Source organism: Manis javanica, chromosome 6, assembly GCF_040802235.1.
Source record: "Manis javanica isolate MJ-LG chromosome 6, MJ_LKY, whole genome shotgun sequence".
Classification (NCBI taxonomy): Eukaryota; Metazoa; Chordata; class Mammalia; order Pholidota; family Manidae; genus Manis; species Manis javanica.
Window position 1 is genome coordinate 142289680 of NC_133161.1, and position 17322 is coordinate 142307001.

The window sequence follows — 17322 nt, forward strand, 5'->3', positions numbered from 1 at the left end:
TCTCTCCATTTTAGGACCTGTTTGTTGAGCACTCCTTTGATTCTTTTTTTCTCAAATCCTTCTACTTTTTCTCATATGATGTAGCTTCAATTTCCTTCACTTTCTTGGTTGTCTTCTCCTGAAAATCCTTCTCTTTGTCACTCTATTCCTTAAAAGTGATAATTAGCATTGATGTATGGACCTCTTCAAGCTCAGACCTTGAAAAATCCATGATGGAGTCATCTTATCTTTAAAGTGAAAGGAAGATACACTTTCTTTGGTGAGTTTTCTGCCCCAGTAAATGCAAATCTCCAAATCATATGTGATTTTTATCTGCTGATCACATCTAAGTGGCATGTTTGTAAGCATTTGTTTACTGGAAAATTCCTGTCTCTTTCTGCCTCTGGCATCAAGTGCAGGCCATACAATTTAGAAACAAATAAATCCCCAATGAAAATAAGGAAAAGAGGGACTCTCTGTGCATCACTCAAAAGCAAAATGAAATATCATTGTTTTACATGAGTTTAAGTGGAAGACAACAAGAAATTCAAGATTTAGTGAAGGGGAAAAAAGCCTTGTTAGTTAATTTTTCTGCAGAGAAGATCAGATTGGTTAGAAATAGGGTATGTATGGACCTTGGATATATACACACAGAATTAATCAAGAAGAGAATGTACAACTGTATCAATATGTTGTTATTTTTATGGTTATTTATTGAGTTTTATTTGTCTGTGCAACAGAGAACAGTCCATAGGTTTCATGGGAAAAGCTTGCATGACATAAACCCTAGCAGAAAACAGATGGTCATCTGATCTTAATAACTGTGTTTAAACAGAGCTGAACTGCTATTAGTGATACCATCAACAGTGATTTATTTGGGAAGCATGGTAAAGCGACTTTTACCCTCATGGAATATTTTTCCTTTCAGTGTTTGTGACTGTCTACACAACACTGAAACATCTGGATATAAACCAAACCTTTCAGTCCATCATCTGCATGGCTGGTACATGCAATGCCGAACAATTAAGTGCCAGGAAAGAAAAACGCAACGGATGAAATCATTTAGATACATGGGCTGCTAGATTGGAGTAATTATTCAAAGGTTGGTAAGTATAGACATCTCACTGGGACAAAATATAAATCCAGCTCAGGTCACTCAGTGTTTTAAGACTGTTCTTGATTCCTCATTGCTTACATTGCAAATGCCCTAATAAGGCATCCAGGTCATTTTGTGATTTGATTGCAGCCTGTCTTCCTAGCCTGCTGCTTCTCTTCATTCAATGAATTCTACAGTCCAACTACACAGACTGTGCACTGATTTAAAAGTACTTACGCCTTTTTGTGTTTTCAGGATGTCTCTGTCCATATGGATTCTCGCTGGGATGTTTTTCTCCCAGTTTCTCTGTCGGATAAACTTTGTATACTCCCATCGGTCTTTAAAGACCATGCTCAAATGTTAACTGCTTTGGGGAATCCTTTTCTTATTTCTCTGTACTATGTTGTTTTCCTCCACTGGGCTCCTATAGGGACCTCATCAGAGTTGCTCTCGCACTTTGCATTGTCATCATTTGTTCACAAATCTTTCTTGCTTATTGAACTATCAGCAGAGAAGGAGGCATGTCTTTTTAACCTTTGACCCTCTTGTGCCCAGTATTAGTGGCTGACGTATAAGTGATGCTCCACACATGATATTCGAATGAATGAATTCCAATTTAAACTCTTTTCTTCAACAGAAGGACTTTATCTGAATAATTTTGGGTCCTTGTTCAACAATTCACTCCAGCTCTAGTTGAGGAATATATTTCAATCCAGTATTGACGTGATTACGTAGATTTGAATGAAAATATGTTCAATCAACTTTAATTCATTGACTGCATATTTTGCATTTTGTTTTTTTATGCTACTGCATGGAAGACATATTTTCATGGTACTTCAATTATTATTCACAAAATATACTTCAGGATGTGTGTAGCTGTGAAACACAGCTTATGAGGAAGCCTCACCTCTTTTAGGAATTTTCCAATATTTCTAGAATGCATGATACTTCAGAAATACAGCGAATTTTGAGTGCCTAGTCACCTTCACAGAAGCTGTGTTCATAGCATGAAAAGCTTTAAAAGGATTATAGAATGTCCTATGCACCTATTCAGTTCTGAGCATCAAAGAATTTTCATCAAGTCTTTTTTGCTTTATATTTTGCTGTTTGGTTTGAAAACAATTTCTCATGTTGTTTCCTGTGTGTGTGTATACCTGTGTGCAGTAACATACGTATTATATATTTATATGTATATTTCCTCTGTAGTGAGCATAAGTATATATGTAGATACACACATACACATTTATATACATGTATATGCATATAAATATGTATTTGTATTCAGTGAAACAGGAACAAAACCCCAAGATAAAATTACTTATGTCCCCAACTTCACCCACAGCCTCTTGAAACATGCCGATATTTTCCACTTCTTCACCTAAATTGTCAGTATAAAACGGACACTGTAAAATAAAGCTTAATGCAGGAACACTTTCGCCAGGCTTAACGGGATGCGATAATGAAATGGGCTCCTGGGATAAGCGTATTTATTGGGTTTGGTGGGTATCAAATGTAACAAAAGTGGAAGATCTGAAAAACACCCTGTGTGGCTCTTTCACACCCTTTGATCACACAATTCCTCTTTAATTCAGATGCAGTAGAGCTTAAGTGGCTTCATTGATGTGTTAAGTGTGGAATGATTTTGGTATAAAATAAAAAAAGGCCCCATTATGTGTCCAGAAAAGCCTGTGTGTGCTTGTTTATTGAGACAGGAAGTTGGTTTCCCACACCGAACAACAGTGCTGTGATGCTGAAGCGCTGTGGCTGAAAGGAGAGGAAAAGAAACTTAATTTTCTACCTGGCAGAAATCGGATTCCGGAGGAAGGCTCAGACAATGCGATTGGCTTCCACTGAGTGAGTGGACTTGATTGATTTTCCGAAAATGCTCCGTGCCACGTAGAGGGAGGTTGCCTGCAATACTTTTGTTAGGAAAACGTACGTTTTATAACAGGCGCTGTTATTTTGCACCTTGCTTAAAGAGATGCATCCCAGGGAGCCCTTGTCGCCTGGTCCTGAAGTCAGGTAGGGGAAAGGGAAACGCTCTTTTGAACTTTTCCCTCCTAAATTTGTCTCCAGGTTGATTTTATTCATTTGTTTTTTCCCTTAAAGTTGGATGCCATTTGCTTTTTGTTTTCATTTATGTTTTCTAACGAGCGTGGAGAATAGGTAAGTTGAAAAACCCATCCATAGTTTAAATATTTAGGCATGGATATAGTTCCAATCTGCTAGGAGTGGATCTTAGTCTTGTTGTAGATCCTTGGAATAAACCCTATGCTGTCGTGGCCACAAGAGCAGAGCCCAGGCTGTTCTCTCTATACCACACTGCCTTTAACCATCGAGGGCGTTGGGTTCTAGCCACCCTCTCCATGGCTCATGCAATCCCATTGTCCGCCCTCATAGTTACTGTTATTGGCATCTGCCTCTTCAGCCTCATTATGAACCAGTCTAAAGGTTTATGTTTCTTAAAGTAGGAATCATTCTAAGAGAATATAGGACATAGTTGTTCCACATGATGGTTTTATAATCTGAAACAGACAACAGTGAAGTGGACCTTATAAGAATGTATGGAGAAGAGAATGAGCCCAGGGAATTTTTCCATAATGTTTACCTTATTAATACCTCAGAGATGAGTGAATTTTCAGAGTGAAAAGCTCAGTTAAAGATAATCATAGCAGTTTCGTGTCCAAGAAAATGATCATTAGGCTGCATAAACTGTGTGTGGGAGGCAGAATTAGAAGACCTATTTGACGGAGGTCTGGTGAGGGAGGTACACAGGGTAGATGATCCAGGTATGACCACATCCTCTAAATGGATGATTTGACTCTTCCTTGTACAGTTATATCCTATCCAACCACACTATTAATAACTTGTATTTTTCTTCCTTTCACACTTGGGTGAATTTTTTCCTTAAATTTGATGTCAACAGTATCCTTTTGGTGATTATAAATCTGTTTAGAAGGATTTCAGAGTTGAGGAGTTCTAGGGGTTCTGTATTGGTACAAGGTAAGGAATAGTTTTCAAGAAGGTCCTAGATTAATAGTGCCAACCCTTAATATTCTTCCTCTTGGCATTTAGCATGAATTCTTCCTTCCTGACTCCCTCATGAGCCAATCTATTTCATTGCAACTCGTAGTAGCTCCGCCTTTGCTGTTATCCTAGATGCTTAAGGCTCCGCATGCGCCCCCACATTCCTCTCCTTCATTTCCCTTTGAGCCTCATCTCTGGGCCCCTCCATCTATTTGGGTAATGCCTGGTATGTGGCTGTTGCCATGAATGACAATAGGCTTTGACCAAATCGTGTGACTTCAATTTATCATGTCAGACACTATTTTTTCCTGGAGAAAATTACTTGCTGCCCTAAAGCTAATTGTCTTACCTCTGTATGCAATGGTTTCTGATAACCAAGGATAAAAACAACCCTTTTAAAATCTCTCTTCACCCCATGTTTATATCCAAAAAAAGGATACTGGGTCTTTATTACCAAAGTCAATAACCCAGTGAAAAAGATTGTAAAGTCAGGAACCTGTGAGCTGGATTTTGATCCCAGTACTGAAATGAATTCTTTAATCTCTCACCTTCAGTTTCTCCATCAGAGAATTATCTTTTTCTTTTCTTCCCTCCTTCCTTCTTTCCTTTTCCTTTTTTTCCCTTTAACTCATATTTACTAAATATCTCCATTCTTAAGGAAAGAGAACGTAAAAACCAAGTGAAACATTCAACAAAACAACAAAGCCATTGTAACTAAATGACAAAAAAAGATAAACGCCATATGCATCTGTAAAGCACTATGTAAAACTGTGACAAAAGTGCCCTGGGAGAATAATAACACTGGATATTTGGGAAGACCAGATACTGCAGAGGTTGAGAACCTGGGTTTCGGAGTTAGAAAAATTGTGTTCACAAGTCTTCTCACTTGTTGATCACCCACCTTTCTATCAGTCTTGAATATCCTTTTCTCAGTTCATTACAGAGTTGTTCCTGCATTATTTTCTCTTAGCAAATGGGCCCTTTACTGGGGGGAAATCAGCAAGCAGCTTAAAAAAAAAAATCACACCCTTCTTCATGGGTCTGTCAAAATCCTGTTCACTTTTCATGTCCGGATTCAAATACCATCTCTTTCATGAAGCCTTCCTGGGCTGCCCTCAAATGTCATTCAAAATGCCTTCTCTGGGGTCCAATTGTGCTCTTAGCAGCCAGCAAAGCACGATTGTGTTTGAGGTAGTGGGTGAATATCTCTCTGCTCATCCTTCTCTTTTATTAGACTGTGAGCTGTTTGAAGGCAGGAATCATACTGCAATCATCTTTGGACCCCACATCTTAATTACTCGGGCTTAGTAGAGCATCGAACTAGACACATGAAATCAAATGTTTATATTGAATTGAATTCAATCCTGCAAAGGAGGAAGCCATGGGTCTGTTTTCCTAAGAGCCTTTTTAAGGTCTTGCCGAAGTTAACTTGGGAACATGACAACCAAGAGAAGTCCCCACAGGCTCTGAATTCCAGCTCAAATCCCCACCTCCACCACAAGGTGACCCTGGATCTCAGAGGCCCTGCATTGCTAACTAGGTAGCCGCAGGTCCCTTGAAACTGCACTTGAAGATAACTCATGGGCCATATTTGGACTAGTGCCTGGATGACATGAACTCTAGAGACCATGAGGCAATGACAGTGTTCTGGTTAGCTGCATACTGCATGTGTCCAGGACAGTCAGATGGCCTAGTTAAAATGATTAAAGGGTGTGGAGCCTATATTTGCCTAAATGCTGTTAGGAAATTCCTTGGCTCAAAATTAATAATAATATTCTTTCTTCTCTTCCTTCTCTTTTAAAAATTTGTACAAGTTGATCTTTTAGAAAAATATTTGCCCTTCAATATGGAGTTTCTTATCCTTTTTCCTCTGTCTCTCCGGCTTTATCTGATTTTAATCAGCATTGGCCTGATATGATTTGAAACACCTGAGGCTGAAATGCCCTTGAAGGAAAAAAAAAAGGTATCTTAAATTGGAACTATTGGAATTACCGATCTATTTTACTCCCCTGTCCAAGGTAGTCTATGCTATCAAGTGTAAATATTGGGCATTATGTATTTACCCTTCAAACATTTCAATGCCCTGCAGAGTATTCTCAGCAATTTTCAAGTCCTGTTAACCGTAAGACAGCCAGTTCTTGATTATTCGCCAAAACGGAAATGAAGAGTGACACAGATAATCCAAAACAGAAAAACAATGAGAATGCTTCTTATATTTGTACTTTGGAATGCTTTGTATGGCTTCTGGGGATTCAGATTCTCCTTTCCAGTGAGGTTCTGCTCAAGAAAAAGTTAAAATGAGTTTGTGTTCCCTAAGCCCACAGTAAACAACTGAGGGGGCGTGTGGCTGAGCCACATGCCGGTGGCAGAGAGAAGGCAGCCTGAGGTCGGAGGGGAGAGAATTCCACTGATAATCTGGAAGTGGAAAAATGTCCATACGAATAATTAAGTGCTGACTGGAATACAAGTTCAGTCTTGTAAATTAGGGTGGACAATTTTCCAACCCACATTTAAAATAAAAAAATCAGGTTATCCTCATCAGAGAAGTTGCACTGGTAGTAAAAACAAATGACCTCAATGTTTGCAATGCTCACAGTCTATTGGCACCAGCCCCATGTGAGAGAAGCATTGCTAAGGCCATGGGGAGTGTGTCCTCAGCTAATGTTCTCCAGCTCCATCCCACAGACTTCTTCAGTTGCACATCTGTAGGTTTATAAAATGCCAGACAATGTACCAAGTGTTGTCTCATCTATTAGGGGAGTTACCATTTATCGGTCCTATTCTACAAATGAAAAAGCTAGGCGCAGGCAGGTCATTACTAATTTAAGCTCACAAAGCTAGTCAAGATAATTGCAATCTACTGCGTGTGATATGGCGACCAAGGGTACAGTGCCAGCGAGATGGTCCATGGTGATCCTATAGCATTTTATGAAGAGCCCTGGCATGGACAGGGTGGGAATCCCAGTGATGGGCATACCTTTGGCGGGTACACACAGGCTAGAAAACATCAGAGATGTTCAGAGAACCATGAGTGGATGTAAACAAAGAATCTCCTTGAAGTGAAGAAATGTAAACAAAAATGAAGGTACAGGAAAAAAGATGTGTCTAAATAACATAGTGGTCTTGTTATATAAAATCAGGCTGGTGAACAGAACAGTGAGAAAAAAGAGGAAAGGGGAAGCCTGTGTTTGAAGCTCCTCCTGTTTTCTCAGGTTTTTGAAAATGTAAAGGTGCACTTCGTTGTCTAGAGTAAGACAGTGAGGGCGTCTTTCAGTAATTTTAGTGTTGGGAGGAGATGAGGGAAATAGGCAAAAATAAAGACTTCGTTAGATTAAGGGCACTCGATTGGTCCACAGGATCCCCAAAGGTCTCCTGCCTTCTATCCTAGTGATTTCCCATCTGCCAGGCCCCCAGAAAGCCACAGAGTAGCTTTTGGCAAGAAAATAGGGGCTCCATGATGCTTACAAAATATAACTCAAGGCTTATAGTTTTTTGATTAGTTCTGGAAATTTCCACCATCATCTCAGCTAAATTAAATTCCTTTTTCCAGACAGACTGTTTCATCTGCTCTTAACCCCTTCTTTGACATCTCCCCACCCCTCTTCTACGTGCCATTACCATCTCCCGGTCTCTGTCTCTTGATAGTCTCTAGGGCCTTAGATGTCTGGGCTCCATTCCTTGGTCTATGAACAATTTCACATTGTGAACATGACCTCTACAAAACTGGCCCCCAAACAGGGTTCTCAACATGGAGTTTTACCTCTCTTCCTGTACTGGGTGGTACGGTGCACCTCATCTTTTGAGACCAAGGTACACCAACAGATGCTCAGAGAGTAGGGTGCTCACGCATGTTATCCCTGGAACTTGCTGTCAGAGGAAACTTGCCTGCCCAAGGTCATGTCCCCTCCCCCTTAGCTCATATATAATGATTTCCCAGAGCCTTTGCCACAATTACAGACCCCTGTGAGGGGCTCTCAGCCCTCCAGAGCTCTCCTCGGAGTCAGTTATGCGTTCTCTTGGGAAAGCACCACCGTTCAGCTTCTCCCTTGGCCCCATCCGGCTTCCTTGCTCTCTCCAGAGCCCTGCTGCTGAGCGCACACCTAAAGAGCTGCTTGCAAGCAAATCTCCACTTCACAGTCAGTTCCTCAAAGAACCTGATGTGTGACATTCCCATTGCCCTAGATTTATTGTGACCTGTTGTTGCTGAAGTTACCCGCCTTACAAGAAAAAAAAAATCTCTCAAACTTTCAAGGGGGCAGAGATCAAGTTTTTGGTAGATTATGGACAACAGAATCCACTGAATCAGGCCTTTAGCTCATTCATGTTCTTACTTCTCAACCTCAAGTAAGAAATCTATCATCACTATGTTACACGCATGCCTCATGTTACTACATGTTGCTTTATTGCACTTTGCAGGCATTGCGTGTTTTACAGACTGAAGGTCTGCGGCAACTTTCTGTTGAACACGTCTATTGGCACCATTTTCCCATAAACATTTGCTCATTTGTGTTGCTGTGTCACATTTTAGTAATATTTCAAACTTTTTCATTATTATTTTTATATTTGTTATAGTGATCAGTGGTTTCTTGAGATGGAATCTACTCCTGGTAAAGATGCTGTGAAGCTTGTTGAAATGACAGCAAAGGATTTAGTGTATGACATAAACTTAATTGATAAGCAGGGATTGAGAGGATTGACCCCAATTTTGAAAGAAGTTGTACTGTGGGTAAAATGTTATCAAACAGCATCACATGCTACAGAGAAATCATTTGTGAAAGGAAGTGTCACTTGCAGCAGACTTCATGGTTTTCTATTTTAAGAAATTTCCTCAAACACCCCAGTCTTCAGCAGCCATCACCCTGATCGGTTGGCAGCCGTCAACACTGAGGCAAAACCCTCCACCAGCAAAAAGATTACAATTCCCTGAGGGCTCAGATGATGGTTAGCAATTTTTAGCAGTGAAGTATTTTTTAATTAAGGTATGTACACTCTTATTTTGGACATAATGCTATTGCACACATAATAGAGTACAGTACAGTTTAAACATAACTTTTATATGCCCTGGGAAGCCAGAAATTCATTTGGCTTGCTTTATTTAGATATTTGCTTTATTGTGGTGCTGTGGAACCGAACCCACAGTCTCTCTGAGGTGTGCCTGTACTGGCTTTCTCTGGTTCAAAATGGATAATAACCTATATGATGGGGTGATGGGAAAGAAAAATAAACAGATGGCTAAGCAACCCCTAGAAGACCGTGAAATGCAGTGGAAATCTTTAAACTCAGTGGTGAAAGCTGTGTCATCTAGGGCCCCGTAAGATGAGAGGTCTACAGTACCCGCTCCTTGGCGGTAGTTTTGAAAATACCCTTTGCTTCATTCCCTGTAGATTATGCAACCCTAGAATTCCTCTGGGAACTCCACCACACCCCAAATCTTAGCCTAAATCACCAAGTTCGACAAAGACTCACAGGCATCTGGCAACGAACTCATACAATTTTTTCTTTAAATCAAATTGGATCCAAATGTTGCCTAGGTTGGCTGAGAGTCCAGTTGGAAGAGAAGGTCCAGGCTGATCGACGGCTTCACGGGGATATTTGAGACTCAAATGAGTTTGGCTTGGCTTTAAAACTGGAGAATAGTTTTGAGCTGAAGTGTATGATTCAAGCCCTGATCGAACTCAAAACAGTTTCCACTCTTTTGCTGGCTGTCGCGTCAGATCTGCGCCCGATCCTGCTAATGCACACAGGTCACTCTGCTCATTCCCGATGCCAAGGCCAGAGGTGGGGAACTCGGGGCTGCTAGGGGGTCAAAGTATAGTGGGAAAACAGGTCCTCATCACCTGTTACTTTAATTCCCTCTGGAACAGAGCAGTCCTTGATGAAGGATGGAGAGGGGGCATGCTTGAAAAGGACTAGAGGCATCCTAAGTTCAACTCCTATGAAAAGTTGGCTTTGCATGTTGCTGCCCTGATTGAATTCTCCCTCTTCTCTGGGTTATTCAGAAAATGCTGGCCCCCTGCTTCCTAAAATAGTGGCGATGCCCAGCCCGTGCAGCACTGGTTTGGATAAATTAGGGAAAGTTAAGTTTCACTGCTTGCATCAAATTTTCTATTACGACTTCTCCTTAAATACTTCTTTTTCTTATTCTATTATTTTTCCCCCCCCAAAGAACCTCCACCACTATCTCCACTGGCTTCAGACCCCCTCTATAGCTCCTCCAGAATTCCCCACTACCCCAGCCCCCAGCCACTGGGCTGGCCTTTCCCACAGAATGTCCTATGCTCTGGGTCTTTCTCCCTAACCCCACCCCACACACTTGTCTTTATTGAACCCCGTCCACACCCTTCTACTTCCCACCATCACTGAGATTCCAATTTCACAGATCCTGCCTCCGAAAGCCCTTCCCGCGTAGGCACACCAATATGTTATAAAATGCATACTGTGGGAAAACCCACTGAAACTGTGTGAAAATACGTTTGAGCCCTGACTTTGTCACTCACACTCCAAGTAACATCAGGTCAGACATTTAGATGCTCTAAACCTGCTTCCTCAAGTCTAAAGCAGAGATAAGAAATACTTAACTCTTGCATCACAGGTGAAAGTTAACATCTGTGAAAAAAACATCTCCTGAACTTCCAAAATTAGATGTAATACCCCTTCCCTCTGCTACTGTGTCAGCCTGTAATTCACTGTCATGCAGCGTATAACTCCGTATCCACAAGCCTTTCCCTTTCTGATCCTCACAAGCCTGAGGTCCCTGGGGATAAGGGCTACAGCTGATCACGCTTCAAACTTGGTAGCCAACACACTGTCTAGCATGTTGTTGGTACTCAAAATGTGTGTATTGAATGAATGGGCTCTGTCTGAGAGCATTTACAAATGGTAGAGATTGTTCCTCCCAGAGAGCATATTTATATTGGAAGTGTCTTTTTTAGACCATGTCTTCCCTGGAGGATAGACCGTAATGGAAATGTCAGGTGCAGAAAGATGTTTTTAAACAGGTGGAGTTCATGGTGTCCCTCAAATAACTCCATGTAGGTGGCCTCTCGCTCTCCCCAGATGTCCAGCTGGCCCTGGGCCCGTGCACCTGAAGAGCAATAGCTGAGACTCTTAATGCTCCTGCTTCATTTCAATGACACCAGTTTGGCCTAGTTTTCACCTCCAAGCCAGGGTCAAATACTCCCCAAGTGTGGAGAGAAGAGGACAGGTGTCTTCTTCTCTCCTTTGACTTCTCCCCACCCCTCAAATCTTCTCCTCTCACATTTTTCTTGGGAGCTTAAACTGATGTGAGAGAACAGGCCTTTCGTAGTCAGGCCAGCAGCCTCCACAGCTGTGGGCTCTGACCCTGCTCTAAGTAGCTCAAGACGAGGTCAGGAAGTTCCTGATGGGGTGCTTGAACACTGACATGATGGGATGCAGGGCGTATGTGATATGGGAGACTCCCGTTCACAGAGCAGTGTTGCACAGAAAGCCTGCCACTGCTAGTGAGCCTGGTAAAGGGATGGGAAGGAAATGGATTATTTCTGTTAGGCCTTTTGAGAGACAATTTTTCATGTGTCTCACATTTTTACGTCTGGAAAGCAGGAGCACCGATTGCCTTTGTTCTGGGCTATGTATTCAAGGATGCTTCTATAGCAAACAGCCTTGGAAAAAAGAGATGGTCTAGTGCACAGAGCAGACGTGCTTCCTACCCTTTATACAAACTTTGCGTTCTCTAACTCAGGACTCCTCTCCCGCATGCACTCCGGTGTGACTAGCTCTCACCTGGCTTTCTTCCCACTGCCCCGTGGAATTAGGGCAGAGGGAACCAATGCAAACATGCTGATGCTCATGTTGCTTGCTGTGCTACGAGTGACCAAGTCCTTTGTCTCTGATCCAGGAGTCTAGTGTCTTCTATCAGCATCCTTGAAACTGTGCCAGGTTAACTTGTTAATTTAACAGCAGCATAAAGTTTCAGACCCTTCACAGTTCTTGACAATGTTTGTCCTCTCTGCCTAAAGGCAGCTGATGAAAGAATTCTTCCTTTTATGGGGGTGTGTGAGCCCTATCTCCTATGGAAAAGAGGTTAGAGAAAAAGAGCAGCTATTTATTGGATGTCCTCTGCCAAGCTGGACTAGGCTGAGCCTTTGAGCACTAACTCATTTAATGTCCACAGTAAACCTAGAAAGAGACATTATCCTACCCATTTCACAGATGAGGGATCCCAGGCTCAGTGAGTTGGAGTGACTCTCCACAGTCACACACAGGTGAAGTGTAGGTGTGGGATTTAAACTGAGGCTTCTCTGCTGAGAGGGCCTCTGAGTTTTCTGTTAGACCATTCTGGAAAGTCAGTCTTTTCTATACATTGAATCTAAGATAACATGAGAGATGCTAGTAAGCTAAAAATCATTTCTCTTACCTCTCTGTTATCTGCCTCATGATTTTGCCTAGTTCTAGCCTTGGAGGTAGTCCTATATTCCCAGATTAACAGAGCACTTTCTCTTTTTTTAATCAAATCTAGGTTTCTGCCTTCTTTTTTCTAGGACTCTCCTCTAGCCAATGTCACCCCTGTTGCTTAGCCTTGATCTCTTTGACTCTGGCTATTGCTCTGTTTTATGGCTTTTTTTTTTGTACTCAGAAGGAAGGAGGTGAAGCAATCTCTCTGCTATCAGCACAGAACCAGTAATACTCTGCAGACTTCACAGTTCTAAAGAATCTCGTTTGGTTTTTAGATGTGACTGGAGTGATTTGTACCCAGATGCTCAGACTCACCATCTGCTCAAAGACTGTTCAGAAAGACCCACCCATGCATTCTCCTGCTGGATCCCAGCCTGCTCTGCCTACAGCTGTTATTTTCCAGGACTTTGTACCTATGCCACATTGTTTGAGGCTGTGCTTCAAGGAATCTTAGAAGCATTTGCTTGGACATACTACGCAGCCTAAATGCAGCCTAAGTTGACCTTGCATTATAGGCAACAGGTCAAGGTACAGGTCTCTTTTTTGTGAATTTCCTGTTTGTTTTTCAATTAAGAGGGAAAAATACCAGGCATGTGGGATATACATGTGAGGACAGGGGAGACAGAAAATGAACAGCCCTTTTCATCAGAACTTTCCCATAGAGGACTTGTTGGAGTCTTAGTCTCTTGAAAGTCACTACTAATTCCTCTCTCTGAGGCACTAGTCCACCAGATTACCCAGATTCATATGGGAGCATTCATGGGGGTGATATTTCATTCATGAAAATAAGTTTTGTGAATGACCCTGAAGTTTGACCAATGATATATATGGTTTCTTGTATGGAATCGACTTAGTTTAGCCATAAACTAATACAGCAGACATAACTACAATTCTCCGGTGAGGAAACCTGCCGCCCACCCTCTGGTTCTACACCACCACCCAAATATTCACAAGAATGGACCAATTAGCAACTACTATTTTCAACACTTATTAGGACTGCCTGGACTCCGTGTAAACCAAGCTTGAAATAAAAAGGAAAGGATGATGGGACACAGACCATGCTTTATGGAGTTCATAACCAAGTTGTAGTGGATGACAAGAAGCAGCCTACACAAGACAGTAGGTCCAAAGGCACATATGAGCAACATAGACAACATATAGGTGCTGCAGAAGTTGTGGGAAAATATCATTAGTCTCCTAGTTACTGAGACTGTTAATTGTGGCAACGTCTTCAAATCCTGCACCCACTTCACTCCCACCCAGACTCCTTAAAAATCTCTCTTGCAACCTCCTCTTTCTCCTTTCCATCTCAGCACCTTACATTAGGTCTTCATCAGTCTGTATTTAAATGTTTTAAGCTCTTTCCTTGTCTCCTTGCTGGCCTCTTCTCACTCCAGTTCACATGGAGCACAGACGTCAGAGCACAGACTCATGGAGCACAGCACAAGCTTCAGAAAGCATTACTTTGATCTTTTGTTTAAAAACTCTCCTGGATGCTAATTTCCAATTGAAATAAAAGCGAAACTTGAGGATTGACACGAAAGAAGAATCCAGGTTTGAGATGATCTGGGCTTAGTGCTAGGATGGTAACCGGGAAAGAAGAGAAAAAGGGAAAAGAGAAAGGAAAGGAGGAACAAAACTTGATTTTTGGAATACAGAGGATGAGAGAAGGTAGCATTAGTAAGAACTAGGGCTTAAATCTAGAAGACCAGAAGACGAACAGATGGCAAAAACTGAGAAGAACACATTTGGAAGGAGAGATGATGAAGTAAGGAGATTTGGGAGGGGTGAAGGGCAACCTTTAGTAGTTGCCTTTAGAAATATCGTCCACCACTCGGGATGCACTTAGTAGAACACAGGAGGTGTTCAATAGGTATTTATTATATAAGTGAATGAAAGAATGAATGAACAGGTCTCTTGATTTCACCATGCCCCTCATTCTATTTTTTTTTTTTTTTTTTTTTTTTTTTTTTTTTTGAGAGGGCATCTCTCATATTTATTGATCAAATGGTTGTTAACAACAATAAAATTCAGTATAGGGGGGTCAATGCTCAATGTACAATCATTAATCCATCTCAAGCCTAATTCTCGTCAGTCTCCAATCTTCTGAAGCATAACGAACAAGTTCTTACATGGTGAACGAATTCTTACAGAGTGAATAAATTCTTACATGGTGAACAGTACAAGGGCATTCATCACAGAAACTTTCGGTTTTGATCATGCAATATGACCTATAAACCATCAGGTCAAATATGAATATTCATTTGATTTTTGTACTTGATTTATATGTTGATCCCACATTTCTCCTATTATTATTATTATTTTTATTTTTAATAAAATGCTGAAGTGGTAGGTAGATGCAAGATAAAGGTAGAAAACATAGTTTAGTGCTGTAAGAAGGCAAATGTAGATGATCAGATGATCAGGTGTGTGCCTATGGACTAAGTATTAATCCAGGCTAGACAAGGGCAGCAAGACATCCACGGATGCAGAAGATTTCTCTCAAAGCAGGGGGGGTGAGGTTCTGAGCCTCACCTCTGTTGATCCCCAAATTCTCACCTGATGGCCCCCCTGCGACTGTGCCTGTCTTAGGTTGTTCCTCCCTTGAGGAATCTTACCCGTCTCTGGCTAACCAGTCATCTTCCGGGGCCATACAGGGAAATGTAAAGTTGGTAAGTGAGAGAGAAGCCATATTGTTTGCAAAGGTTAGCTTTTTACTTCTTTGCAGATTTATGCCCTGTGGCTTCTATGCCCAGCACTTGTCTCGAGGTATCTTTACCACCTGGAGGAATTATGATACTCGGTAAATTCGATATGAGGCACGAATTCTATTTAAAGTTTGTAGTTAGGAAGGAAGAAGAAAAGCTATAGATGTAGCATATGAAGGAAACTTGGGAGGATTGATTATTTCTTTGACATATCTTCTTGTATAGTACCTTAAGTATGTATAGGTTTTAAACTACTAACTAATTTGCACACACATATTGACATAATAGGAATACGGTGACATAAACAAAGCAAATCTATAATTACCAGCCATCTCCAGTGAAGCCAAGAAAACCATTTAGGCACCCTAGGCATTTGTGAAAATTTATCTATGATATGATGGATATTTTCCAACTGTACTTGAACCATCAGACAAATTAAAGCAGCCCATTTCTGGGATCTGTTCACATCCCATATGTTCTTTTAACCATAGATAGTCTATAGTCATGAGATTTTGGGGTGCTACAACTTGCACCCCTCCCAACTCCTGGTTGAGTTCCAACAGTACAGATCCAGTCAAATTCGTTGTCTCACTGTATGCACATGCCAGCCTAGACATCTCCCTCCTCCTTCTTATGGCAAGTCCAGGAGATGGTGGGCTGGATGCAGCCACAACCGCAGCATCGTCCGGATCCCTGTGGAGGCTTTTTGATGATCATCCCCCGGCACGAGTCCTCCAGAGAGTGCTGATGCCGGAAGCTCCTCCTCATATCGTATCTTAGTTCATTTTCTGGGTATCCAAGCTAGGCCTTGATCTTCTGCGTAGAAACAAACAGACCCTTTGCCCACACTTTGACATGCCCTCTATACCACTGTGCAGAACTCATTGGAGGTCAGCACACAGTAACTGCTTTTTTTTTTTTTTTTTTTAATTAAGAGAAAGGAATATTATCAGAAAAGAGTACCTCCATAGCTGATCATCTGACACCCTTTAAGTGATCAACATTAAGGATATTTAAAGCATGCGTTGATCTTTGATTTACCAATAGTTTTATCCTGTTAAGGAGTAATCCCCCTTTTCTTTCTTTCTTTCTTTCTTTTTTTTTTTAAATTTTTAATCTACACTTACCTGAAGAATACTATGTTTACTATGCTCTCCCCTATATCAGGTCCCCCCTAACAACCCCATTACGGTTACTGTCCATCAGCTTAGCAAAATGTGGTAGAGTCACTACTTGTCCTCTCTGTGTTGTGCAGCCCACCCTCCCCTTTCTCCCTCCCCCCCATGCATGCTAATCTTAATACCCCCCTTCTTCTTCCCCCCCCTTATGCCTCCCTGCCCACCCATCCTCCCCAGTTCCTTTCCCTTTGGTACCTGTTAGTCCATTTTTGGGTTCTGTAATTCTGCTGCTGTTTTGTTCCTTCAGTTTTTCCTTTGTTCCTATACTCCTCAGATGAGTGAAATCATTTGGTATTTCTCTTTCTCCGCTTGGCTTATTTCACTGAGCATAATACTCTCCAGCTCCATCCATGTTGCTGCAAATGGTTGGATTTTTCCACTTCTTATGGCTGAGTAGTATTCCATTGTGTATATGTACCACATCTTCTTTATCCATTCATCTACAGATGGACATTTAGGTTGCTTCCAATTCTTGGCTATTGTAAATAGTGCTGCGATAAACATAGGAGTGCATCTGTCTTTCTCAAACTTGATTGCTGCGTTCTTAGGGTAAATTCCTAGGAGTGGAATTCCTGGGTCAAATGGTAGGTCTGTTTTGAGCATTTTGATGCACCTCCATACTGCTTTCCACAATGGTTGAACTAATTTACATTCCCACCAGCAGTGTAGGAGGGTTCCCCTTTCTCCACAGCCTCGCCAACATTTGTTGTTGTTTGTCTTTTGGATGGCAGCTATCCTTACTGGTGTGAGGTGATACCTCATTGTAGTTTTAATTTGCATTTCTCTGATAATTAGCGATGTGGAGCATCTTTTCATGTGTCTCTTGGCCATCTGTATTTCTTTTTTGGAGAACTGTCTGTTCAGTTCCTCTGCCCATTTTTTAATTGGGTTATTTGTTTTT